Here is a 26745-nt window from a genome sequence, read left to right as displayed (position 1 = left end):
TTCCTACCAAGGACTGTTTGCTCAAAGAATGCAAAGTTCCAAATGACTAATGACTTGCCCCTGGCTTGTTCGTAAATATAGAAACCAAAATTAACTCTATGTTTGCAGTTTACAACAAAATGCCTTTCTTTTTTTTTTTTTAAACACAGTGCCAAATTCGCCAAAAAGTAATGCAAATAAATGGGTGCAAGGCATGCATTCTGTATTTGCATTACTTGAGAAATTCCACATATAATGTGCTGGACAGCCCCCTTCCATACATTAGTGATGGGAGCATGTATGGCATTACCTGCACACAGGTGAATTTTGGAAGTACATTTCATCACTATGTTGCTTTAGAGGGACAGCATCATTTCTCATGCTGCCGTTCCCCACTTAGAAATGTGAATGACCGCGTCAGAAACGACCCTGCCATGTATTGCACTTCCCCTGCACCTGTTCCATAGAGGTACACAGGAATGCTTATGTTTTCTTCACATTCACAGGGAGATTTGCTGGAGCCCATGTTTCAATGTTGAGAAAGTGTATCCCTGCTTATACCTGTAGAAACTTTGATAAATCTATCAAGCTTTGGAAAAAAAATGTAAACACTAAGCAGCGCGATCTACACAGTACATCCTGAAGGGTAATACTTCCAGTTGTCGCACTTTTTTGGCTGTGTTCATCTAAATTGATGTCCTACCCCTAGTTATGATAACCAAGTGTCTATAATGGGCTTCTCTGTCCTCCATTTAGTTTCTTCAGCCACAGATTGAGATTATAATGTATCCTTACACATTCCAGATATACATATAAATTAGAATGTATGCTTCAATGATGTGACCTATATTCATAGCCTCTAGCTAGAGGTTAATGCATACATCAGCACGATCAACTCTTGTATTCAATTGACACAACACCCTTACTAATGATTCTATGAACCACACACTGCCTGCCATGGGGCAGCAACAGGCAGTTTAACACCTGGTTACAAAATAATGTCCCAATCATGTAGCCAACATATACACTGTCATAGTCCACCACACACTGCCTCACAACGCTGTAGAGCATCATCTACAACATTTCTATTCTGTTGGTTTACATGACGGTTTAAACCGTGATAATGATACAATGTAAACACTAATTCCATACCATGTTAACTAAATCCCTTTACTTAAATTTTAATGTGTGTTGAATATGGATGTTTGTAGTGCAGTGATCAGACTGCACTACCTGAAACCCAGGAGCAGCGTGTTGCTAGGTCTGGAAAAGATCCAGGGCTACACTAATGTCGGGACTGTTGGGACTCGGGGCTAGCTAGCCTTTTTGTTGTAGCCCCTTAGATTCTATCGGGGGCTACAAACAAAAGACCCGGGCTATAGCCCCCAGAGCGCCCCCACCCCCTAGCAACGCCTCTGCCCAGGACCATGCAGTGGTGCCCACCATTACCTCCAACAGCACTACGAGGACATACCAAAAGCAGATGACAGCTTTGAAGTGGCAAACATCATAAGAGCCTCCTCTGGGATGTGCCAACCTGTTATTTGATTTTGAGTCTGCTCTCAAATACTGTAGCCAGACCCTCCAGAATAAGTCATAAAAGTACAAGCAGGACACGGCCATGGCCAGAACCAACATAAAGTGATGCAAGAGAAAGGTGTGTCAGAACCAGTAAATTGTGATTCATGAAAGGGCTTTGTGGCAGACAATGTTGAAATTGAATTGTTTATTAAGGCTTTGAGAGCACGGGTGGGACTGTAATTGTACAGAAATGGCTTAATGTGGGCCGAGTTGTCATGACCTAGGATTCTTCAGAATGATTAAAGCTTGTTTAGAGACATATTTGGTTCAGAATTGTAGCACAAGGATCCTGGGCACATCTGTGGTAGTAACAAACTTCCAGGGTTTGACTCTTGCTACCGCTTCCTATGTGTCATTACCTCAATTCTTCCCTTCTGCTGAAGAAGAAGCATGACCTGCTCTTCCTCCCATTGCCCATGATCATGGATGCATGTGGAAAAGGGCAACTGCAAAGCACGATTTTCCTTACACCAGCTGCCTGCCTTACTTCTGGGACAAGGCATCATTTAACCACCTTCTAGAGCAACAATACCCTTATCCCCTATCCTAAGCATTCCATAATGCAAACACATCTGTTATGTCTCAACCATCTCTGTCTCCAGACATCACTGATCAGGTTGAACTATATTTTCTTAACATTTAATGAGTATCAGCTTATGATGTGTTCATCGCTTCATTCTGTTATGCTGCTCGCTCTTAATGTCCCATATCAGCCTGCGGTTGGGGTCCATTCAATCTAATTAACAACCCTTCCACAAGCATTACTAAAAACCCTATTTCCATAGTCTATTACTATGACAACTTTGAAATCCATTTTATTTCTGGGCCCTACCTTGTGTTATCCCCTATGGAATATAAAGACCCTCAATAAGTCTTTTAAAAGAGGTTGTCCATATTTCAAATAAGAAAGGCGCGAGAGGGAGGTCATGATTACAACTATGCTCTTTCTTCCCCTCACTCTGGCTTCCTCCTTGGGCTCTCCCCCTGCTCCTTCAATGGAAGCCAGAAACCTTGGAGTCATCTTCGACTCCTCTTTCTGCTTCCTCTCTCACACCTAGGACATTGCCAAGAAGTCCAACTATCAGCTTTTCCTTCTCAAAGGAATTGTACCTGTTCTCACTTTCCCTTAGAGGCTCAATGTGACTCAAGCCCTAGTTCTCTCTAGACTTGATGACTGTCATAGCCTCCTTGGGAATCTTTCTTCATCCACTCTGTGACCCCTGCATCTTATCCAGAATAGAGCAGCGAGACTTAGCCTTGGCCTTAAGCCCAGGGACTGCATCTCTCCTGCACTAAAAACTCTTCACTGGCTCCCGGTTGCTGCACAGATTAAATTTAAATCCCTCTGCATCACCCACAAGGCTGTCTGGGCCTGGGGTACCTCACTATCTTCAACTCTATTTCACTAAATATGCTCTCACTAGACTACTCTGCTCCTCTGGCACCAACGTTTTTGTGTGTAAAGTGTTTTGCTAAAAAGAGGGCAGGTAGTCACTCACTTTCCTCTGTGGGCTCGCTCCTTTGGAATATCCTCCCGCACCCCCTGCGACTTGAGCAGGATCTTTTCAAATCCCGGAAGCTCCTTAAGACTCTCTTCTTCTCCTCCTCCTTCCCTCCTTCTCTCCTCTGCTAATCCTACAGTGTCCTTGGCCCTTAGGCATCTTCGGGGCCTTGACTTCGCACACCAATCTTCCCAGTTCCTATCTATCCATAGCACTTTGCATCTGCACACCCTCTGCCTTGGAGTCCCGAGCATACAACACCCGTGACCAGACCGATTAGCACTCAACATTCCTAGCACTTCGTTCATGGCTTAACCACAGTCCGGACCACCCAGCACGTCCTCCCTCCCCCCCTCCTGTCTGCACTTGCACGGTCTGAATACTCACAAGGCATAGTAGGTTTGTCCTTCAGCTCTTAATCTTGTTTTGTAATGTATTTTCCATCCTCCCTCACTGCCCTGTGAGCACTTTGAAACAATATGTTCCTATTGTATAAGTGCCTAACAAGCAAATAATAAATAAATACATAAAATAATGCTTTTATACTTTAACGAATCATCATCATAGTAGATTCCGAAGGGCCTGGGTTTGTACATGGAGTGGTATACGCTGCCCCTGCCAGGTGTTTCCAGACTTGGGTCTGCTGGAGGAAAGACAATGAGCAAGAGACAGATAAGAGGATGCAGAGGTGGAAAATAGATACTACAAACACATGGAGGGAGGGATTAGTGTGTTTGTAGTATCCCTCAAACCCCCTCTTCTGTATCCTACCCATCCTCTCTACGTTATTATAATTATAATTTTTATAATTATTCTTTTACAACGCGCTTAATACCAATGAATGGTTTCTAAGCACAGGATCAGGATTCACAAATATGTTGCGCTGCATTGTCTTGCTTCCAAGACAGACTTGTTGCCCCTGAGCTATCCTTCCTCAGTTGTTATTTTTGAAAAGCGCTCTGTTTTCCATCTGTACTGTTGTATACCTCTGTAAAGCGCTCCTTTGTGTATCTGTACTATTATTATTAATAATATATATAAATAATAATAATAATTATTATTATTATTATTATTATTATTTTGTGTATCTGTACTGTTGTATACCTCTGTAAAGCACTGTGTTGTATATCTGTATTGTTTTATAGCTCTGAAAAGCGCTCTGTAATGCATCTGTATTGTTGTATACCTCTTTAAGTGCTCCAATTGCTTCTCAGATCTAGGTACACGCCCAATAAATACAATAATATTATTATTATTATTATTATTATTATTATTATTATTATTATTATTATTATTATTATTATTATTATTATTGGTGGTGGGTGCAATCTGGATTTTTTTTATTAGTGTATATGCATAGAAGTCCTTTTAGGTAGACCATAATTCTGTAAAATGGAGAAGGGAAATACGTTTGAATGTGTTGTGATAATTGGGTTGCGTTTCCAATGCAGATTTCGAGAATTGGAAGCTAGGATGCAGTGTAATGTGAGAGCAATCATGCAAGTTCTGTAGCTTCTTTACCTGGACAGCTCTATGCATTGTAACCCGGGTCAAACTGCAGAATGTTAATTCTGGAGGTGTGTTGTAATCTGTATTACGTGCTGGAGGATGTGCACGTGATTGTGTGGCTGGGCTTGTGTAATGAGAATGTGCAGTGTGCGAGTGCGTGTGAGGATTCTACATTTGTCAGTTGGGGGAGGACTGTTACTGCCGGGTGGGGTGTTACCGGTGTCGTCTACGTACCTTCTCTCTTAATGAACGTGGACAGATTGACATGGAATAAAGGTGTATCTTAATATATACTTACCTGTCACAACGAGGTCACTTCACATGGCGACGAGGAGAACCATTGCGGAGGGGACAGTCCAGCGGTGACGACACTGCCCTCCAGTTGACCAACCACCCCACCCGGCAGGGCTGGCTGGGGGACCGGATAGTCGGAGTCCTGAGAAGAAACGGCCGGCGGCGTCCTTTGTCCTCCCTGTGGTGGCTCTGGAGTGTTCAGCGTTGCACTGGCAAAGACTCTCTGGCGTAGTTGGCCGTGTTTTGTCCTTCTTGATGGCGCTGCACACGAGCCGGTGTGTCGGAGGCTGGTGAGGAGAGCTGTTGGGGGCACAGTGCCTCCTCGCGAAAGGGTGTTGGTCGACAGTGAGGGCGGCGCAGTCCTGCGTCGAAGCGGAGAACAGGAATTCACGGGGTACCCGTCGCATCTCGTGTCCTGCTGGGGGCGCTCCAGCCAGTGGCGCCTTGGCTGTGGGGGGGTGCTGTGCCCTAGTGTCTGCTCTGGAACCCTACTAAGGGGCACTTTCAGGCACCGCGCTCAGTCATGGACCTGAGTAACTGAAAGCACGTCGAAACTGCAGGGCCACATTTCATAGCAGCTCTGTGATTGGCTTGGCGGCGGAACCAATCCTGCGGTCTGTGCTTCCAGAGGGTCCAGTGAGCCTCAGCACACCAGTTTCGGAGGCAGTGTGGAAACGCTAGTATGGCTTGAGAGGCCTGCTACGTCGATGACATGTACGGTTGCTGGAAGAAACATGTTGCCCCATTCTTTGTTTGGAGTGGCGCTGGCAGTCCAGACTGTAGAAACTTCGGGGTGCTAGTGACAGAGAAGGGAAATGGCACGGAGCGTGGAGAGGTGTTAATGAAATGTTGGAAGTGGTCGTGTGATGCACCATGGAGCAAGGACGGGGGAACCATCCTCCATCAATGCTGTGCAGGGTTCAGGTGCAGCAGGAGATACGCAGGAGACGGTAATTTCTGCGGAGACTGGAAGAAAATGTTTTGGCATTGGAGTTTGGCAGGCCAGGTGACTTTCTTCTGTACTTTATGTCGTTTTGACCCAGGGTGGGGTCAATATTTGAACACGGTCGTATATTAACTGTGTGGGGTTGGTGAGGCTGGTATGAATGTAGTGTGACTTCTGTAGTGGTGGCCTCTGTATTGTGAGTTGTTTGGGCCTGTGTGCTAGTGTGTATGGGTGTGATTGTTAATGTTGTGGCTCGTATTGTGGGATTGCAGTGGGTGTTTGAATAGGCACTAGGGGTATATTTTTGTGAACGTTTATTTTACTGCGTTTTGTTTACATGTATGTATTTTCCTTCTTGGGGGGACGTGAGGAGGAAAGGGACGGTGGGATAAAGTGTGATAGTAATGTAATGTTTCTTTTACAGGATGGACTTTGGGGATGGGTTTTCACACACTTTTGCCAAATGTAATTTTATGTGACGTATTTTTCCATTACAGGATGGACTTTGGGGGGTGGCCAACAGATTGTCTCTAATTGGGAGTTTAGTTGAATAGTGTTTTTTCATTTTCTATGGGCATGGCGGCAATATGACGTGGTGGGTCGTGTTGGGTGTTGCCTAGGTATATGTTTCCTGGGCAATTATGTGATTGATAGGTGGAGCCTCTATAGGAATGTAGGCTGGAGGTTGGGTTGCTATGTGTAGTGCATTGTTAGTTTGCTCAGTTGCGTTTTATCAACGGTGGTTCAGTTTGCTATTTGGAGGTAACTTCGGTCCTAGTTAGGTTGGGCTAGATGTTCACAGGGCTGGGTTACCACTCGTGGTGTCAATGGTGTAGTGACAGGGGTGCTATTCCATGGATTGCCGGCATTTGGAATTGTTGGAACTGCGTTACTGTGTTTTTGTTTTTATTATTTTTGGCTTGGTATTTCTTAGGATTATCTGGGTTTTGGGTTGTCTAGCGGGGGCGTTCCTTTCTTTATGTGGTTACGTTTGGCACTGGTTTGGGTCTCAGGGTTGATTATTGTAATTTCTTAGTTGCCTGGGTCAAATGGTGTTTAGTGTGCATGGGTTTAGGTCAGTATTTGACAGTGATGTTAGCTTTTGGTCATTGAGTTTTTGTGATTTGCTTTCGGAGTGACAGGTTCGAGTGCCCAGGCTCTTTGTTAGTAGCGGGTTGTTGCTCTAGGACGAGCAGGAATGTACTCGGACGTGGCAGGTCCGTGGTCCTGAGGGGCAGCTCAGGACGGGAGGTGTTGGTGCTTGAAGGGGTTAGACTGTTAGTGTGTTCTTTTTGGTATGTTATGGGTGTGGCAGGCCCATGCCCCAAGGGGCAGCTTGGGACCGGTGGTTGCTCTGTTTTGTTATTTTTAGCTCTCGTGGGTTGGGCTTCCGGGGTTGTAAGTTGTTGGTGATGGTTCTTCAGGGTGTGGAGTACTTCTTGTGGGTGTTTTTGGTAGAACCTCATGGGTAAAGTTGTGTCGAATTAACATCTGTTTTTCAGTTGGGTTGCATGTATTCCGGGGGTTGCACTTTTCAGTGAAGTGAGGGGAGTACCTGGTTGGTGATTTTTGGTGTTTTGTGGAAATTGGTACATTCCGTGCTGGCCACACGTTATGTAGGGTTTGTTGCATTATAAGAAAAGTTTTTCTTGTGATAGTGAATGGGGCAGGATGTGTCATAATCTGTATTACGTGCTGGAGGATGTGCACGTGATTGTGTGGCTGGGCTTGTGTAATGAGAATGTGCAGTGTGCGAGTGCGTGTGAGGATTCTAAATTTGTCAGTTGGGGGAGGACTGTTACTGCCGGGTGGGGTGTTACCGGTGTCGTCTACGTACCTTCTCTCTTAATGAACGTGGACACTTTAACATGGAATAATGGTGTATCTTAATATATACTTACGTGTCACAGCGAGGTCACTTCAGGGTGCCAATCCTGAGCCAAGCATGTGGTAGTTGAGAATAGTCTGTGTAAAGAGGTGATTGTTGTTAATAAAAGAAGGGAATGGAACGGAATTATCAAGTTACTATGGTAAAATCGAAAAAGCCTGGCACCGGGATGTCAAAAAGGTTATTACTAAGAGTTTGTCCCATGTCATGTCACACTAGACTGTATTGTAGACCACAGAGATAAGGGGTAGCACGTTATTGTAGAAGAAGGAATGGCACCGCTCTAATTATTCCTCCCACCAATCGGTCTTCCAAGCGGTACGAGGCCTCGGTATTACAAGGCATTGTGAGTCATGCATGAACCCTCACCCTCCAAATTGACCCCGCTCTCATGAAACGTAGGATTTTTCCCCTGGCACAGGACACACGTAGCTCTTAGTTCAACTGTGAGAAGGGATCCTTCCAGATTGTCTTTGTCAGCCTCTCCAAAAAGAATAAGTAAACATAAAATCATCTGTATTTCTGCAACATTGCCCACTTCATTAAAACTGAAGAGCACGTGTTTAATCATGTTATCGTTCATCTTCACGCACGTTTTATTCGAGTTTCTGTCCACGATTTTAGATTTTCTAAAAATAAAAGACATTTATTTACGTTACATACATGTTGGATTGGCTTCACGACATGTGTAGATGTTCAATCAATTCTCGATCTGCTGTGATGAAAATGATCTTTCTGCGACGGCAAGATGGGAAGGTTTACACACAGTAGACAGGCAGTCTGACATTGCAGACCTGCACAGGATCGTGCACCCCTCTTCTCGCCCCACTAACCCCGGCAAGATGTACTGCATCTAACGCGCTGTGACAATGGCTAGCACCATCATTTGAATGCATTTATATGAGTTCTTAAAACGAGCTCTTCTCCGCCGAAAGCCAAACACCTTGAAGTGTCGCTTATTAAGGATTTCACATTTAGGAATCTCCTGCATTTTATTATTTTTTCTAATTTACATTGCGGAATGCATGAGTTTCTGGGTTATGACACGCGGCATGCCTTACCAAGCGCGCCACCTCGTGGCAGCAAAGTATGATGTTTCTTGCCATTTTACGTTTTTTTTCCTTCGCCGAGCGTTTTATTTTATTAGCCAGGTTTGAAAAAACAGTGGAGCGCTTTATATACGTAGTTTGAAGGTTACATGTTCATGCTTGTTTGTGTTTGTTTCCTGGTTTGCCTCGTACTTACATATCGCGATTTAAATGAGGTTTTATCTTCGGTGTTTTTAGTGATAATAGTATAATTGGTTATATCACTTAATACCCAGAGGTTTTCTAAGCGCGGCCACGGGGATTGAACCTGTGGAGGTCTGCATCGTATTGCTCTCAAGACGACCACGTTAACTAGGGTGACCAGATTTAAAAAGTGAAAAAACGGGACAGGGCAACTAACATAAAAGTAGGACTACCTCCAGTGGCATAACACAAGCCCTGGGGGCCCCCCTGCAAGCCATGCTGAGGGCCCCCCCCCCAACTCGGCAACATATCACGAGTAGCGCCACACTCTGGGCCGTCCTAGATTACCACGCTTGCGCAATACGCACAAGCGTGTTGCTGAAGGGGTATGACACACACTGCACTAGGAGAAAGATATAAATATGTGTTTTAATGCAATATACAGCACACTTTCTGAGAAAAATTGGCTAAAAAGCCACAGTGTTTGCTATTGTTGTGTAGGGTAACAGCAATCCAATACATGCAAGTCACCAACAGTGCACCTGAACATTAATGCTTTGCTATTAAAAATGCCATGCCACAATGAAAACATGTCCAACTGGCTGCACAATGTAGACCAGTGTAGACACATAATAACATTACAGTAAAGCATGCCAGGCCACATTAAGACAGGCCTAGACTGGTTGTACCAAAATGGCAGTCAAAGCAATAAGACTCATCAAGAAGAGAGCATACATTCAAGCCTGCGTCTCTGCGGCCTCTAACAACACAGCCAAACTCTTTCAAATCTGCAAGGAACTGGCCAATCCTGTTGCGGTTTATACCTCTCCTGTTCCCTCAACAGGCCCTCTGTACAGCTTTGGCCTCTCGCTTCTCCGCTAAAACTCAGGACATCCAGTCCACTATTTCCTCTTCCTCTTCCTCGTTCTCCCTCGGCCCCCTCTGGGCATCTCTCCCTCTCCTCCTCCTTTCTTTTCTTTCTCTCTAACACCTGACGAGGTTTCTAGACAAGCCCCATCTATGGAAGTGTCGGCGAAACAGGTGCTCGCCTTCTCCTCCATAACCATTAAGGACCACATTGACACCCTTGATCCAGCCTTGGCCGATTTCTGTAATCATTCTTTTGCCACTGGAACTTTCCCCTCTCCCAAACTCTTGGAAAAGCTGGCCAACTGCCAGCTTACTCTCCACACTGAATCTGCTGGTTGTCTCCATGACCATTAGTCTGGCTTAAGCGCTGCCAGAGGCACAGAAACTGCTCTCCTGAACACCTGTGAAGATCTGATCTCTATCCTTGATTCCAGCATTCCTTCTGTCCTCATCATCCTGGAACTTTCCTCTTGCTTTCGACACGGTCAACCACGCCATCCTGCTCAATTGACTCTGTGAGAACCTGGGCATCATGGATCAGGCCCTGGAGTGTCTGACCTCCTTCCTCTTGGACCGTCCCTCCCAGGTCCAACTTGGTCCCTTTCACTCCACCACCTCTCCCTACATGTAGCGTTCTCCCTATCCTCTCACGCTGGTTTTCAACCTCTACTTGGCCCCTTTGACCCACCTGATCTCTACCTTCTCCTCTAACTTGCAGTGTTATGCGGATAACACTCATCTTTCCTTCAGGCTCCCCTCAGCCTACTCTCCTCTCTCGCTCATTCCTGGTGTCATCTTCAACTCTCTCTTTCACTCTGCGCATCTCGGACGTCGCCAAGAAGTCCCACTACCAGCTGCACCTCCGCAAAGGGACTCTTCCATTTTTCACTTTCCCCCAGAAGCTCACTGTCTCCAGAGCTCTGGATCTCTATAGGGAGGACTACTGCAACAGCCACCTTCTCAAACTGCCTTCCTCTACTCTCCGCCCTATGGAACTAATCCAGAACATGACTGCAAGACTTATCCTTGGCCTCAAGCCCAGGGACTGTATCTCTTCAGCCATAAAATCTCTCAACTGGCTCTCAGTGGCTGCAAGGATCAAGTTCAAGACCATTTTCATTGTCCACAAGGCTTTCTGGGGCTGGGATCCGCACTACATCCAACGCTATCTTCCAAAATACCTTCCTTCTCGAGCCCTAAGGGTTAGATGCTTCTCCAGGCAGAGAGTGGGGGGTGGGTAGATCCTTCTCCCCTGCAGGTGCCTCCCTCTGAAATCACCTCCCTGACCCTCCCAAACTTGAGCAGGACCACCTGAAGCTCTGCAAGCAGATCAAAATGTTCCTCTTCTCTTCTCCTCTGCTTTCTCTCTCTCCCTCCCCTGCTGATATACCTGTCCGCTGTACCAACTGGTTGCTTGGCTACCCTCTGTCTCACTGAGTCCAGGCTCTTTCTTGATAAGTCACACTTGCACTGCCTCCAGGCCTACCACGCAGTTAGCGGCTGTAACTGTAACCCTACAATCCCCTGTTCTCCTTGCACTACCCAGAGCTGCGCTGCCCTAGCGGCACTAGCTCAGAGCATTGCTGCCCTATTTTCCCCTCCCCTCTCCCTTGCACTTCCCTCCTCCCTTTCCCCTTGCACTTCTCGTTCTCGCACTTGCACGACCTGAATGACACAAGGCTTAGTAAAATCATTTGTCTTGTCCTCCCTCAGTTTTCCTTCCCTTATCTTGTCGTGCCTAAAAACATTTGTGTACAGGTGCGTTATATATGACTTATCATATCATAACATATCATTTAATCATAGATGCCCAGAAAAATATACACTGACGCAGTAAGAAACGGCTAGACTGACAGAACCCAAATGCCAGTCTAGCCAGGTAATTACACTTAGCAGGACTGCTTTATCAGAATGCCCAGTTAAAAAAAGTCATACCAAACTGAGGAATGACTAGACTGGCTGCACCAAAATGCCTCTCTAGCCACCAATACCACATATCATGCCTGCTTAGCATGGACACGGGCAACCATTATGATTTATTGTACAACCCCACCCCCACACATCCCTTCTCCCTCCCATCCCCTACCCCAACCTTCAAAATCAGCTCATTGGCCCAGAATTACCTCCATGTCCATTTTCATTGTCCCAGTGCTTACGTATGAGGCTCCTTGCCTCACTTGGAAGTACTGGGATGAGGAAGAGTGGGACTAGGAGTAATAAAAATTACAGGTAGCTAAGTCAGGCATTACCTTCATGTACCTCTACCTTATCCCAGTACTTGTGTATGAGGCATAGTGACTCATGCACACGTACTGCCTCATACACAAGTACTGGGATGAGGAAGAATAGGGCTAGGTGTAAAGAAGATTACTAATAATTAATCAAGGCATTAAACACAAGTAGTGGTGCAACACCATTGAGCTGACTGGGCTTCAGCACTCCTCCCCGCCCAACTGAAATTGTGGGCTATGTTGACTTGACCTGGCTGACATACAGAGCAGTTGCCGACAGAAAAGGACACAGATGTTAAACGGCACCTCGGTTTTGCCATTTACAAGGGCCCGGTCCAGCAATTACTAATGTACAGCATTTCACTGTTAGTACCTGCATTCAAATGCCAAATTTTTTTAAGCAATTAAAATTGTGATGTGGGTTTAGTACTTGCATGCCAGGGGAGTGATTGGAAGGGTAGAAAGGAAACAGGAGACCAGTCATTCTCACAGCAGCCCCTAAGTGGGTGCTTTCAGATCTAAAGGAGAGAGTTAACTGCGTGTAACATTGAAGCTGCACTAGAATAGTCTCATTAAAAAGCGTAAAGAAGTTAGATGCCCCCACACAAATAGGTTTTCTCTTCCCGACCACACGTGAAGTTGGCGCTTCTCCCAACATTTTAAGGGTTAGCCCCCCTGAAATGTAGGTTTTGTTGGGCCCCTGAACACAAGCACACAAACCATTCACCATATATACACACGCACACCCAGCCATCCATATATTTAAGAGTGCACTCTTTCACCATGCAGGCACACCCAGGCAGCCACCCATACATTTAAGTGTGCAACCTTTCACCACACAGGCACACACACCCACGCAACTACCCATACATTTAAGTGTGCATCCTTTCACCGTACACGCACACCCAGCCACCCATACATTTGTGTGCACCCTTTCACCATGCCCTCACACAGTCACCTATACATTTAAGTGTGGACACTTTCACCATACAGGCACAACCAGGCAGCCACCCATACATTTAAGTGTACATTCTTTCATCGTACACACACACACACACACATGCATTACCTGCCACCCATACATTTGTGTGCACTCTTTCACCATACACTCACACACACACACGTCATTGGTTGAGGGGAGCCATAATACTTCAAAAATAAATTGGGCCTCATTAGGACCCTGGGGGTGATGGTATGAACGGTGACGGTAAGGCACTGGCACCGTTCATACCGTCCCGCAGCATTATGAGTTCTGATCACTGGTTCCTGACAGCCCGCCAGGTCTTACCTGGTGGGCTGTGCGCCACCAGCAAGCATAACTTGTAATAGCTCTGACACTGTTAACAACGGTGCCGGCGCAACCATGCTCCGAGCCCGGCAATACCGCCACCGGTGAATTGGCAATTACCAGCTCATTCATCTCGTAATGGGCCGGTTACTGCCCACTCGCGGGAGGCGGTGCCGGTAGCAAGCATGGCAGTAGCCGTGCCTGCCATAAAGGCACAGCTACCACCATGCTCGTAATGAGGCCCATTGTTTCTATATGAAGTCACTCTGACTTCATAAAGAAATTATTTCTGTTAAAGACTTAACCATAATGGAAATAATTTCTTTATGAAGGCAGAGTGACTTCAAAAATAAACTATTTATTTTTGAAGTCATAGGGCTTCTCCACCCCATTACATGGAGGCCTCCAGCCTAGGGTCTTCATGTCATGGGGTGGGGGTAGCCACCAGACTTTTTGTATTCACTCTGCCTTCATAAAGATATTATTTATGTTACAGAAATCATTTCTTTAGAAATGCAAAGTGAATTAAAAAAGAAACTGTAAAAAAAAAGGTTGAAATATTTTTTTTTTATTCCAAGTGGGGCCCCCTTCCAGAACATGTGGTCGCGGGCCCTCCCGCACCGCAAGGGTTGCGGGGGCCCCTGTTACGCCAGTGACTACCTCTTGAAAATGGATGTCAAGGCACTACACTTCAGTAGTGGATGGAGAAGGGGGTTTAAGTGTTCCTGTTCAAATAAACACATATTATGATTAATGCTACACCACAATATCACAAGCTAACACTATGTTAAGTTGTAAACTGTAGTATTTGTTCTGTGCAAGCTGTACTTGCCAGCTATGAAACACAAGACCACTGCAGTTTCCAATGGAAACATACTCTTGACAAAAAGGGACAGAGCTCCAATTTCCGGAATAGTCCAGACAAAACCGGGACGTCTGGTCACCCTAACGTTGGCCCTGAGCTATCCTCCCAAAACCTGATGCGGTGATGGGATGTGTTTGCAACCCCCATCTCCCTCTCTGATTCGGCATAGACTGCTTCAAGGTAGTCGTTCTCTCTCTGTCTCCCTTTACTCTCTTTTACTTCTTTTCAATTCTCTCTCTTACTCGTCATTAAACTGTCTACTTCCGTTCTTATTCTGTACACCTGCACACTATTTATTTATTTTTATTTATTTGAATTTATAATGCACCGAGCAGCCCTGGGGCATCATGGCAATGTTACAGAAGGCTTTGCTTACATGTATAGTCAGGCAAGAGTATATTCATTTGTGATTCACAGGAGGAGGCATAGGGATATACATATAATTACAGCAAGGTAGTATAGACAGGAGAAGATACATATAATTACAGCAAGGTAGTACAGTCAGGAGAAGATACATATAATTACAGCAAGGTAGTACAGACAGGAGAAGATACAGGCACATGCATACAATTACAGAAAGGTAGTACCCAGGATATGTTCCCATGTTGCAAAGGAGGATGTCAGATCTCATGTACATTTGGGGCTTGGCAAGTTGAAGAGCTTGGTTTTGAGCGCTCTGCGTAATGCTATGAGAGAGGTCTCCTTCCTAAGTGGTAGCGGTACAGCGTTCCAGTTCTTTGGAGCAAGGAAGGGGAAACTTGCACCACCTGCTTTGGTTCCTTTAAAAGTAGGGATTGCGAGCTGGTGGGAGTGCTGAGCTCTCTTGGGTCTGTTTGACGTGGTACAGTGGATTCTTTCTGCTAGGTAGGGAGGAGTGGAGTGAGAGAGGCACATGTGTGTGATGGACAGTGTCTTGAAGAGTATCCACTCTCTGACTGGAAGCCAGTGGGCATCTCTTCTTGCTTGGCAGATGTGTTCCCTCTTAGGGATGCTTAGTGCCGCTCTGAGGGCGTTATTTTGGGTGATTTGTAGTATGCTAAGGTTTTTGGAGGATGTACCTAGAAGCAGGTCGTTACAGTAATTTAGCTTGGCTCCAATGTTGGCTCTAGCTATGTTAAAGCAGTTTTTGGGGAAAAGGTAGGGTTTGACCCCATTTATGATCTTTGTGGTGAGTGCCGCTGATGAAGAGATGGCGTTGACTTGCCTAGTCGAAGAGAGAGTGGAATCAAGGAATACTTCAAGTGTTTTGACTGCTGCTGATGTGATTACAGTGTTCTCAATGTTAAAGGAGCTGCACTTACTGTCTAGTTTGTTCAGAATGTCTTTGGGGCCGACCAGGAGAAGTCCCGTTGTGTCCCCATTGAGATATAAGCCATTGGCTGTCATCAAAGCCTGGATGAGGGCGTAGGTGTCGTTAATGGTGGCTGCATCCTGTTCATAGGAGCCTGAGAGGGGGAGGAGAACTTGAGTATCATCGGCAAAATTGGTGTATGTTATGCCATGATCGTCTAGGTCATTGAATAGTGGTAGGGTGAAGATGTTGTACATTGTGAGTGATGTACAAGAGCCTTGTGGGATTCTGCAGTGGATGGGAGTGCGGGTGGCACTAGCCTGGTCAGAGAACACTCTCATGAATCAGCCTTCGAGGAAGGAGGTGATCCTTACTGTGGCTTTCTGCGAGAAATGGGTAGCATCCCATAAGTGTTTGCAGAGGGTCTTGTGATCTACCAGATCAAAGGCTGCAGACAGATCCAGAAGCAGGAGCAGCACTGTCTTCTCTTGGTCCATGGAATCCCCTTATTTGGTTTTTAAGATCAAGTAGGGCAGTCTCAGTACTGTGGCACCGATGGAAGCCTGATTGCCTCTTGCCTAGTATATTATTGCTTTCCAAGAAATGCTGGATCTGCATGTAGGAAGCTTTGTCTAGTATCTTGACAAAAAAGAAATGGTGGTAATGGGTCTGTAGTTATTCAGTGAGTCAGGAATGAGGGAGGGTTTTTTTCAGTAGTGGTCTAACCCATGCCTCCTTGAGAGCTGGGGGGATGAGACCTGAGAATGAAGCATTGAATGCTGTGAAGAATGTGGCCAGTGAGTCTGCGCATTCTTTTATAAGGGGCACGATGCATATATCACCCTTGCATGATGAGGGCTTGATACGTTTCATGATGTTAAGAACTGCTGACTCAGTTAAATCTCTGAAGGTGAATGACTTTCTGTCTATGTTGTGTTGGTTCGTGGCAGGAGCAGAGGGAGCGTTGGTCTTAGTCATACAAGGAATTGGTCATTGATTTTTTTTCTGGAGGGTGTTTATTTTATTCAGCATGGCCGTCTGGATATTGTTGCACCAGGTTACGTTTTTTACGGTTTTGTGTATGTTAGTCGGGGGTGCTAATAGTTCTTTCAATATAGCAAAAAGTTCTTTTGACTCATATTTTGAATTGGAGATCCTGGAGTTGTATGAGGAGGATTTGGCTAGGGTGATTGCCTTTTCATTACGTGAGGCTACAGTTTTATAGGCCTTTAGGGAGGAGTCTGTGGGACAAGTTTGCCAATTGGTGAGCACAGATCATTTGAGGGATCTTAGATCTAGTAGCTCTTGGGTGAACCATGAGTAGGAGTGTTTCTTGGACTTTGATTTTTGTCTCTGTATAGGGACAATGGTGTCTACTGCCATTTTAATGGTGGAGTTTTATAGTTCTACCAAGGCAAGGGGGGCATTGGAATAGGGGGGCTTCAGGGCCGAGGCCTCTATGAGCAGAATGATCCTTTCTGGTGAGGAGCCTGGAGGATCTGGCTATGGCTGGGGGGGTGAATGTGTTGGGTTTGTTGGTGTTTGTGGTAGGGATGTGGAAGTGTATGAGGTGGTGGTCAGTCCAGGGGAAGGGGGTGGGGGTGTTGGAGCTAATATCTATGTTGCAGTTGTGATCAGCTATCCAGTCTAGTATGCAACCCTTTGTGTGTGTCCGGTCGTTGACTCTTTGGAGAAAGCCTAAATCGTGGAGAGCCTTAGTAAAGGCTTTACATTGCTTGTCTTTTGGGTCTTTGAAGCTGAGGTTGAAGTCACCCAGGAGGATGGCTTTGGTGTTATGTTTCATGTTGTCTCCTAGTTGGTGTAGAAGATTTATTTGGAAGTCTAGTAGGAGTGCAGAGGGGCGATAAATGATGTGGAGGGAGATAGTATTATTGGGTGAGAGGGAGATTTTAACAGAGAGGGCATCTTAGTTGTCGTCCGATGAGGAGTTTACTTGACAAATGGCTATGGAGTCTTTGGAGGGGCTAGAGGCTTCATGCAGCCACGTTTCGGTGATGGCCAAATATCAAGATCCAGATTGGTGAACAGGTCTCGAATCTAGGTGGCATGTGCCGTGCGCTAATAAGAGTTCATTTGAGCTGGGTGGAAGCAGTGGGTGGGTTTTTGTCTTGTCTGAGTGGAGGCCTTGTCAGTGCTGTGCGAGGCGTTAGGCTTGTGTGTAGGTGTAGGCAAAGGTCTAAAGATTCCTTCCTTGGGTTTAGGCGTGGAAGTCTTGACCCTGCAGATCGGGAGCCTAAGAGTAGGTTTCTCAGGTGGGTAGGCCTGGGTTGTGATGAGTATAGGTGAAGTTTTGGGTGGACATAACACTTTGCAGGTTTTATGCTTGGCGGGTGTGCATGGTTGACTGACCCAGGGGGCGTTGGAGTGTGCAAGACAAGTGGAGCAGGTGGGGTGGAGAGGAGGGATGGTAGGAAAGGCATTGGAGGGACATCTTAATGGTGTTGCAGCCTGTGTTTCATCTTAGTGGGTGGGAGCTGGCACAGCGGCTCGAGTGATTATGGGTGTATGGACTTGCTAGTAATGTTAAGATCAGAGTATAGGGGGATCAGGTGGAAGCTAAGGCTGCTTGTGCAGCTTGGCATACCTAGGGTTAATGCTGTAAAAGAAAAGGGAACTAAAGGTATCTAGCAAGATAATATACTACTAGAGATTGAGCAGGAGTTGTTTAAGTGATAGTACGAGGTGATGTCTATGCAAATAATTGACCTTTCGTACAGCACAGTGTATGGGTTGCATGGAGCGTGCCACTCTAGGGCAGGGGTTCTACCTGTGGCAGTACAGGGCAAAACATTAGGATATCAATGTGGTACAGGTAGCCAGAAGGGTCTCACAGCATGGGAAGGTAGTACGTCAGATGGCAATTAGTACAACAATGTGCATGGGCAGTACATCAGATAGCAATTAGATCAGCATTGTGCATGGGCAGTACATCAGATATAAATTAAATCAACATTGTGCATGGGCAGGTCAACAATGGGCACACGTTTGCACAAGTTCAATAGATCAAGTCTGAACGTTCAATATTCAGAGAATCTCTGGTGGTATCAGTCAATAGGTTCAGCTCTCAATGTAGTACATGTCGCACATGGGCAGCGCAGCATGTGGGTATGCGTCCGCAATGTGCAGATATTGCAAGCAGTGAGTATGCCGGTGGACTGGCTTTGCTGAATATGTGGCGTAGTGCCTGGCGGACAGACATGTGTGTCTGGGCAAGCGCTGGGGGCCGAATGGTGACTTCTGTGAGCTGCCCGAGTAGCCGAGTCCCGGATGGGGTGATGAAGTAGTAGGGGCCCGATGAGCTGGCAGTTGCACAGGTGGGTGCTGCAGCAATGATATAGGGTGGGTCACTGTAGGGGGGACATAGAAGTAGGTGGATGTACTTACAGGATGGAGAGTTGGAATGGGCAGAGTTCCTGGTGAAGGCACGAATAGCCCGGACAGCCTCAGACAGGTACCTTTGTTGTGTTACCTTTGTCGGGGGGCCGGCTTATGCCTGCCGGTCCACCCGATTGGCTTTTGTTGCTGGTGCAGGGCCAATCCTGATGGGGCATAGGACTGGTCGCAAACTGGTAGAGTGCTGGTTGTACTGTTGAATGAATCAGGCTGCATTTTAGAAGGGGGGTTTCCAGGTCTTTCAATGGTGGCAGTCGTTCCGAGATGTGAAAATAAACACTGTTCAGACGTGCAAAGTTGAGTGAGCATGTCTTGTCAGTGCATCCGACAAAATATCAATATAGCTGATGTTGCAAGGAGGAGGAGAGAAAGCAGAGGAGTTGATGCTGAACCCAGTGTTCACATTAGCCCCAGGGCTTACCTAGGGGTGTGCGGCCAGTAGTTGGGGTGAGAGGCTGCTCCTGCAGTGGTCCCCGCGACACAGCCTTCCTAGGCAGATGGATTGCAGACTCTGAGGAGGGCTCAGACAGGTAACTTTGTCGTAGTACCTTCGTCGGGGGGCCAGTTTACACCTGCCAGTCCACCCAATTGGCTTTTGTTGCTTTTGCAGGGTCAATCCGGATGGGGCAGAGGGCTGGTTGCAAACTGGTAGAGGGCTAGTTGCACTGTTGAATGAATCAGGCAGCCATCTTAGAAGGGGGCTGCCACATGTTTCTATAGTGGCAGTGGATTCCAGATGCAAAAATAAACAGGGTTCAGACATGCAAAGGTGAGTTAGAACCTCCCCATGTAGTGGGTGGCTTTGTCTTGTGAGAGATCCTGATAAACGTAACATTCTGATGTACATTGTGGGAGAGGTCAAGAAATGTAATAGTTGACTGCACCCTGTGAGAAAAGCCAATTTTTGTTGGTGCTGCCCTGTGAGAGAACCTGCTACCTTTAGTGTGTTTCTTCCCCCTTTGAGAGATCCTGAGAACTTTAGTGAGTGACTGTGCACTGTGGGCCGACCCGAGAACATTTGACAAGTGATGTGAACGTGAAACAATTAAAAGATTTGAAAACATTGTTTTGCACACTTTGAAACGCAACGTGTAAGGATGTAGCTGGTCAGGGCACCCCATTTACTACCATAGGCATGTGTTTCCCAGGCCCACACACCACAAAAGAAACCACATCACATTTCAGTGTCTGGCATGCACTGGGCAACAATGATGGGTAATCATCATCATGAACCGAGCTAGTGTGTTGGCTATTGGCCGGTATAATTCCATAGTCTTCTGCAAAGAGGTGAATGTTATGAATTTCAACAATTCACCATGCAGCACTTCAGAGCTTCGTCTGTGGTTAACAGTGCCTAAAATGTTCTGGAATTTACATTGCCGGAGTGAAGCATATTGACTCAACAGCAACTGAGACAGACCACTTGCTGTACCAATAATATAATGGGTCTTATTCACTTCCCTGTGGGTAAAGTGTCTATTAGATAGGTTTCATGCATTTGTGCAGCTGATGTACCCCTACCTGTTCCTGTTCATGACCCATTTCTATTCAGGATGCCTAAGTCATTGTGGAGGATGTCCATTGTGGGGAGAAATAATGGCAAATTAAGTCTGCCTGAATTCAAAGTGAGAAGTGCCAAAGTAGTGTCTGCTTCTGCTTCACTTATGTATTAGGTCTTCCATTGTTACAAATCATATTCATTTGTGGAATGCCGGTATTCATTTGCACACCTGAGAGACAGCACTCAACACATGGTATGGAACTACCTCATGAATGATCACTTGCCCGTACCACCATTAGAAGGACTCCAGACCTACCTATGTAAGGACGCTGCAGGCGCTTTCCTGCTTGGGGCCACCTGAGGCCAAGGGTGATTTGAGAAATCTGCTGCATGGGTTCTCCCCTGCCTCCCTCCTCCATAGGCCATGCTTGCTTTCATCCGGGCCGTACAGGCCTTGCGAGTGACCACATGATGGTTCCAGCATTGGAAGGACTCCTGACCTTCCTGTGTAAGGACGCTGTAGGCACTCTCCTGCTGGGGCCACCCTTGGCCAAGGATGATCGTGGAGTCCATCTCATGGGTTGACCCCTGTCCTCCTCCTCCACGGGCTGTTTCTGCTGTCATCCGGGCCGCACAGGCCATGTGAGTGATCATGTGACCGTACCATTCTGACCTACCTGTGTAAGGAAGCAAAAGACATTCTCTTGCTGGGGGCTGACTGAGGCCAAGAATGATTGCTCATCTATCACACGGGTTCTTCTGTCCCCCCTCCTCCACAGGCCATGCCTACTATCTTCTGGGCCTCGCAGGCCACATGAGTGATCACATGGTCTACCCCGCCTGCATTTTCCACTTTTGCAGTCATTTACTGTCCTGGGAATCTCAGTCAAAGGGCGACCCTCCATGGGAACTGTCTCTGCCTGTTAGCCCCTGTTTGCTCTAGGGTGCACACATTACCTCCCGTATCTACCTCTTGGATCTCTGACCCATGCTATGATGTTTCACGCTCTTCTTATTTTCACTTTGCTCCCTACCTCTGCTGTATTCATGGATATTCCGGTTTGCATCATTAACCACTTTTATCAACGCGCCTCACGTGTTGTTACTCATTCAGACTTGATGTACCCTTACATTTCGGAATGTACTCCCTTCTGTCTCAATCTAGACTTTTGTTATGCCTGCCCTGTTGTCTCCAAAAATGATCTCCTTCTTGATCTCTTTCTTTCTTTCCTTCTTTCTTTCTTTCTTTCTTTCTTTCTTTCTTTCTTTCTTTCTTTCTTTCTTTATTTCTTTCTTTCTTTCTTTCTTTCTTTCTTTCTTTCTTTCTTTCTTTTTTGAATTCCTTTGCATCACTGAGACTTGGGTTCATCCTTTTGACACTGCCTCTGCAGATGATCTAACCTCTTGCTGTTCATCATTCTTACACTCTTCTAGGCCCCTGCATACTAGGGGTGGCACTGCTCTCTTATACCATCCCTGTTGGACCTGCATCCCCACTTCTCTCCCGCACCTTTCCTGCTCATACTTGGAATTTCATTTTATTTCTTGTGCCTCACCTGTTCCACTCTCTGCCCTGAATATCTATCGCCCTCCTGGCCCTCTGAACATCCTTTTATGATGACTTTGATTCTCTGCTATTCTCTATTTCTGCATCTGATGTGCCACTTAGCAAAGCTGAGGACTTTTACATCCATCTTCCCCTGGCAGACCCATCTGAATGTTCCTTACTCTTTCTTAAATCTGTACACAATCTTAAGTTACTGACTTCTCCTCCTACACATGTTTACTGACTTCTCCTTCTACACATGTAAAAGGAGGTGTCCTTGACTTAATGTTTGTCTCCTCTGATTTTGACTCTATTGAGTCTATCTCCTCTAACTCCTTCCCTCTTGCCGATCATTTTATGGGCCACACGTTGCTACACTTCCTTGATCACATACCCTCTCTTTGCTCTCCCTCAGTTTCAATCTTCCTACCCTGTGGTTTACGAAATTTAGACTCAGTCTCTCTTACTACTTCTATCCTGGCACATCGCACAATTTCCAATAACTCTTTTTCTGATGATGCTGACTATCAATTTACCTTCTTATATTCTGCTATTACTTTGTCTCTTGATTCTATTGCTCCCTCTCTGAATTTCATCCCCAGGTTAGAGCTCCACAGCTTTAGCTTTCTCCTCTCTTAAAATTGTTAAGAACCATTGACTATTCAGCCGAACACTGCTGAATTAAAGATACATCTTCTGCTAACTTTCTAACATTTTCTGCTGCCCTCACTTACTACACGCCTGGCCTCATACAAGCAAAATCGAGTTATTTTCAAACACGTATTTCCTCTCAAGCTGACTCTTCCAAACTGCTCTTTAAAACTCAAAATAGGCTCTTGACCCCTTCCCTCAGGTGATCTCCACACAACCTTTAACGTTTCTCAATCAGACTTTGCTATTTTCTTTTCCTTACTAAAAATAGCCACAATCCATTCTTTCACTTGCTCAATAGCTTTGTTGTCTAGTATTGGCCCATTTGCCTCAACTGACTCCCTTTCCTGCATTTCAACCCTCCACGGCTTCTTCATCCTTTTAATTGTTCTCACTTATCTCTGAAGGTGATGTCATCTCTTTGATGCTACAGACTCATCTCACTGCTGCTCTGTTCAACCCTCTCACAGCTTCCTTGATTAAATGTGTCTACTCTGTCCTTGCTTCTTTTCTTACTCCCTTATTTAATCTCTCACTGTTCTCAGGTTCCTTTCTGTGAGTCTTTAAACAAACTACTGTCCTACCGCTTCTTAATAAACCATCACTTGATTTGTCCGATGCCTCTAATTTGAGTCCTATTTCACTTCTCCTGTGTCTTTCTAAACTCTTGGAACGTTGGGTTCACTTACAACTGTCTTCCTATTCTAACCTGAATAATATCCTTCCTGCTCAGCGGTGTGGTGTTTGCCCTGCTTTCTGTACAGAAACTACTCTCTTGTGTGTTTCTGATTCTGTTTGTCATGCCCATCATCACAACCTCTCCTCTCTTCTTATTTTTCTTGATCTCCATAGAGCTTTTGACACTGTTGATCACCCCAATCTTATCATAGCCCTTTCCTCTCCTGGCACTGTGTGGTTCACAACCACATCACAGCAATGAAAAAAACGAACAGTAAACTGGAACACAGAATGGAGAAAAAACCATGACCAACAGAAAAAAAATCAAATATCATAGACAAATAGGCAGAGTGCGTCGAGTGAGAAGCAGTTTGTGGCAGCATCAGACTAACCCGACCAGTGTGGTGTGCAAAACAGCACTATTTTACTTTCTGCTTTTGTTGCACAGTGTATTGAATTCAACGAGACACCAACACTAGGGTCTTTTTAAAACACTTGTTTCCAAACAGAGCGATGCTAAGTGTATCAAGTGAGAAGCAGTTTGTGGCTGTATCAGACTAACTTGACCTGTGCCGAGTGTGGAACTGCATTATTTTACTTTCTTATTTGGTTGCATGGTGTATTTCATTCAATGTGACTCCAACAGCGGAATCTCTTTAAAACACGCGCTTCCAAGTGGACTTACGTTGGGTGCATCGAGTGAGACGCAGTTTGGGGTAGTATCAGACTAACCCAACCTGTGTGGAAGTGCGGAACTGCATTCATTTACGTTCTCCTTTTGTTGCACGGTGTATTACATTCCATGTGACACCAACACCGGCGACCTGGAGTGTGTTGAGTGAGAAGCAGTTTGTGGCAGTTTGGGAAGCAGGGACCTTTATTGAGTATCCCCCCGGCAGGCTCTTAAACTGTGATAGGGGGAGAATGGAGAATGGTGAACGGAGAGCTGGGAGACCCAGCGTGCTTGTCAGTTTGCCTGTTCTTGTATTCAGTCGCTGCCGGAATTGCAGTCAGGCTATCCGGTCCTGCTGAACAGCTGACAGCAGCAGCCAATTTAACCAGTGCTGCAGCTGAGCTCTTCAAACGGGTGGGTCATCGGAAGCAGCTGACTCGCGCTGACCTTCATAGCGTGGCTTAACTTTTTCTGTATCTGGGGCACAACTTTTAATTTTTAATATCTAAATTGTAAATATCCCAGCTAACTCTGAGGAGGCTTACCCTAATATCCCAGCTAACGCTGACCCTGCCCTCTTCATTGCCAGCCGATAAATATCAGGGGCTACGCACTCCTGCATGCACGCTTGTGTGGAATGCTGGAGAGTGCAGTTTGTGGTAACACGGGTCAGTGGTGGCTGTCAGACCTTTCCTGCACTAATTATAAGTCTGTATTGTCATGGCAAGCTTCTTGCTAAAGAGTGACTAACTGTCAAAATATTCCTGGAAAAAGGGGCTAAAAAAGGCTACATCCGAAAAAATGACAATACGCAGCCTATGGTCCCTGCAAGTAAAACTATTGTTTTTATGGAACATTCTACTGTGTGGGACAACTATGTAGAGGTCCCTCAGCGTTCAACCAAGAAGGGAGAGATTACTAACTTCTTTAAAGGTGCGGCTGAAGGCGTGATCGAGGTGCACCATATCCCGAGCAGCCTTGAGGCCAATGTCAGCCCTGAAGCGTGTGCCTCAGCTGAGATAGACAATAATATCTTGCTTTTAAATCTTTGTTAATCAATACAGTCTGAGGTACTACATTTAGAAGTGCCTGATGCTGTGCGGGTAGAAACGTCCTCAGTAATTGAACAAATAGTGACAATGGGCCTCATTCCGAGTATGGCGGTAAGGGATAGCGGCCACCGGTAACGAGACCGGTGGCGGTAATCCCTTACCGCCATACTCCGAGTTCCCTCTGCGCCCTCGCCCTTAACGCCTGCTTTGAGCAGGTGTTAAAGTCGAGGGCGCAAAGGGGCCTCCAAGCCAATAACGGTGACCGTAATGAACGGTCACCGTTATTTGCATCTTCCCCATTCCCATTGAGCCCTATGGGGGCTCATTTGGGAATGGGGAAGAGCCTTGGTGAATGGGGAATTACCGCCCCGCCAACCTTGGAATGGGGCGGTGATTCCGCCATCCACCAAGGCACTGCCGTTCCGGGTACGGCGTCAACCAAGGCGTTAATAGCGCCATTGGTTAGCGCCCTACTCGGAATGAGGCCCAATGGCTTCTGAACATTCAAATTTGACAATATGGAGGCTGTCCAGCTCACCACGTTTAATGGGCCTGGTTAAAAACCTTGACCACTCTTCTGTCTCCATGTCTCAACAGCCGTTGACTAATAAGGAGAATCATGGCTTAATATCATCAGACAGTCTAAACAGTGGGGCTTCTGCTGCTCTTGATGCCCACAGTGTGGTTGATAGATTTACATAAAAAATCCTACTGTAATTATGCCACAATCTTCATTGCATTGTGCAAAAAGATTCTGTAGTATTGGAGGACATTATCAAGACAAAACCATGCAATAACGGCCCAACAAGGACCGCTGCTAAGCCAGTTCCTCCATCTCAGTGGGAGCTTACTTCAGATAGGTTTAATACCAGTCTTTATGTTACAGTTACAGATAGGACATAGGAAGGTAAATACATAACAGCACCAGCTCCCATCACCCAGGCAGGCAAGATCTAAGTGCCACCACAGAGAACCTTCATCATGAACATTCAACCACTCATACATCAACATTCCACATGACATCACATAACATCAGCACATCACAGACAGACACTACACAACACAGCTCCCTCCTTTAGCAATCCACCCATATACAAGACACACCACAGACAGGCACTACACAATACAAAACACCACGACAAAACATCACCTCCACAGCAGATTCCCTACCATAATGACAAAAATAAACCAATTTATGTCTGTTCCTGCCACAAACAAACTCTGGGCTCTCACCCCAGAACCTAACCTGCCCAGATCCAAGACACTCTAACCTACAACCTTACACCACCTCAAAACTACAAAACCACCTTCCACCGGCCACCGGCATGCCTCCAGGCTGCCACCTTGGAGGACAACCCAAACTCGAAGAGGACAAATATGTCATCACCTTGGCAAGTAACCCCACAATGGAAACAGATAACACACACACCGCTCACTGACACAACCAGAAAACGACTTCAGTAGTAAGGCATCTACCACCAGACCAGGATGTAAAGTTCCCCCAAACAAATCAAGAACACTGGCCAGTAATTCTCAATTCCACCAACAAACACTGGTTGACCAGACACACTTCTGCACCGATGACAACCTCTCACAAGTCAAAACAACAGACCCAGCACCAACATGCTAAGAGCAAGGTCCTGCTACAGCAAACAAAAAACAACACAAAAAGCTTGTCACTTTAGAAATCCATCCCACACTTTCCACATGAGCTCCACAGCGGGCACCCCGAGCCATTCTCCCCAATCATTTCT

At 46.0% G+C, this 26745-nt stretch overlaps 1 protein-coding gene across 5 annotated transcripts in view; it reads left to right on the top strand.

Moving 5' to 3' along the window:
* Nucleotides 1–26745, top strand: part of CHL1 (cell adhesion molecule L1 like) — a 780691-nt gene that overhangs the window by 444886 nt on the left and 309060 nt on the right. The window lies entirely within an intron of this gene.

Source organism: Ambystoma mexicanum, chromosome 2p (assembly GCF_040938575.1).
Source record: "Ambystoma mexicanum isolate Mex_15411 chromosome 2p, UKY_AmexF1_1, whole genome shotgun sequence".
Classification (NCBI taxonomy): Eukaryota; Metazoa; Chordata; class Amphibia; order Caudata; family Ambystomatidae; genus Ambystoma; species Ambystoma mexicanum.
This window is presented reverse-complemented; position numbering and strand designations above follow the sequence as displayed.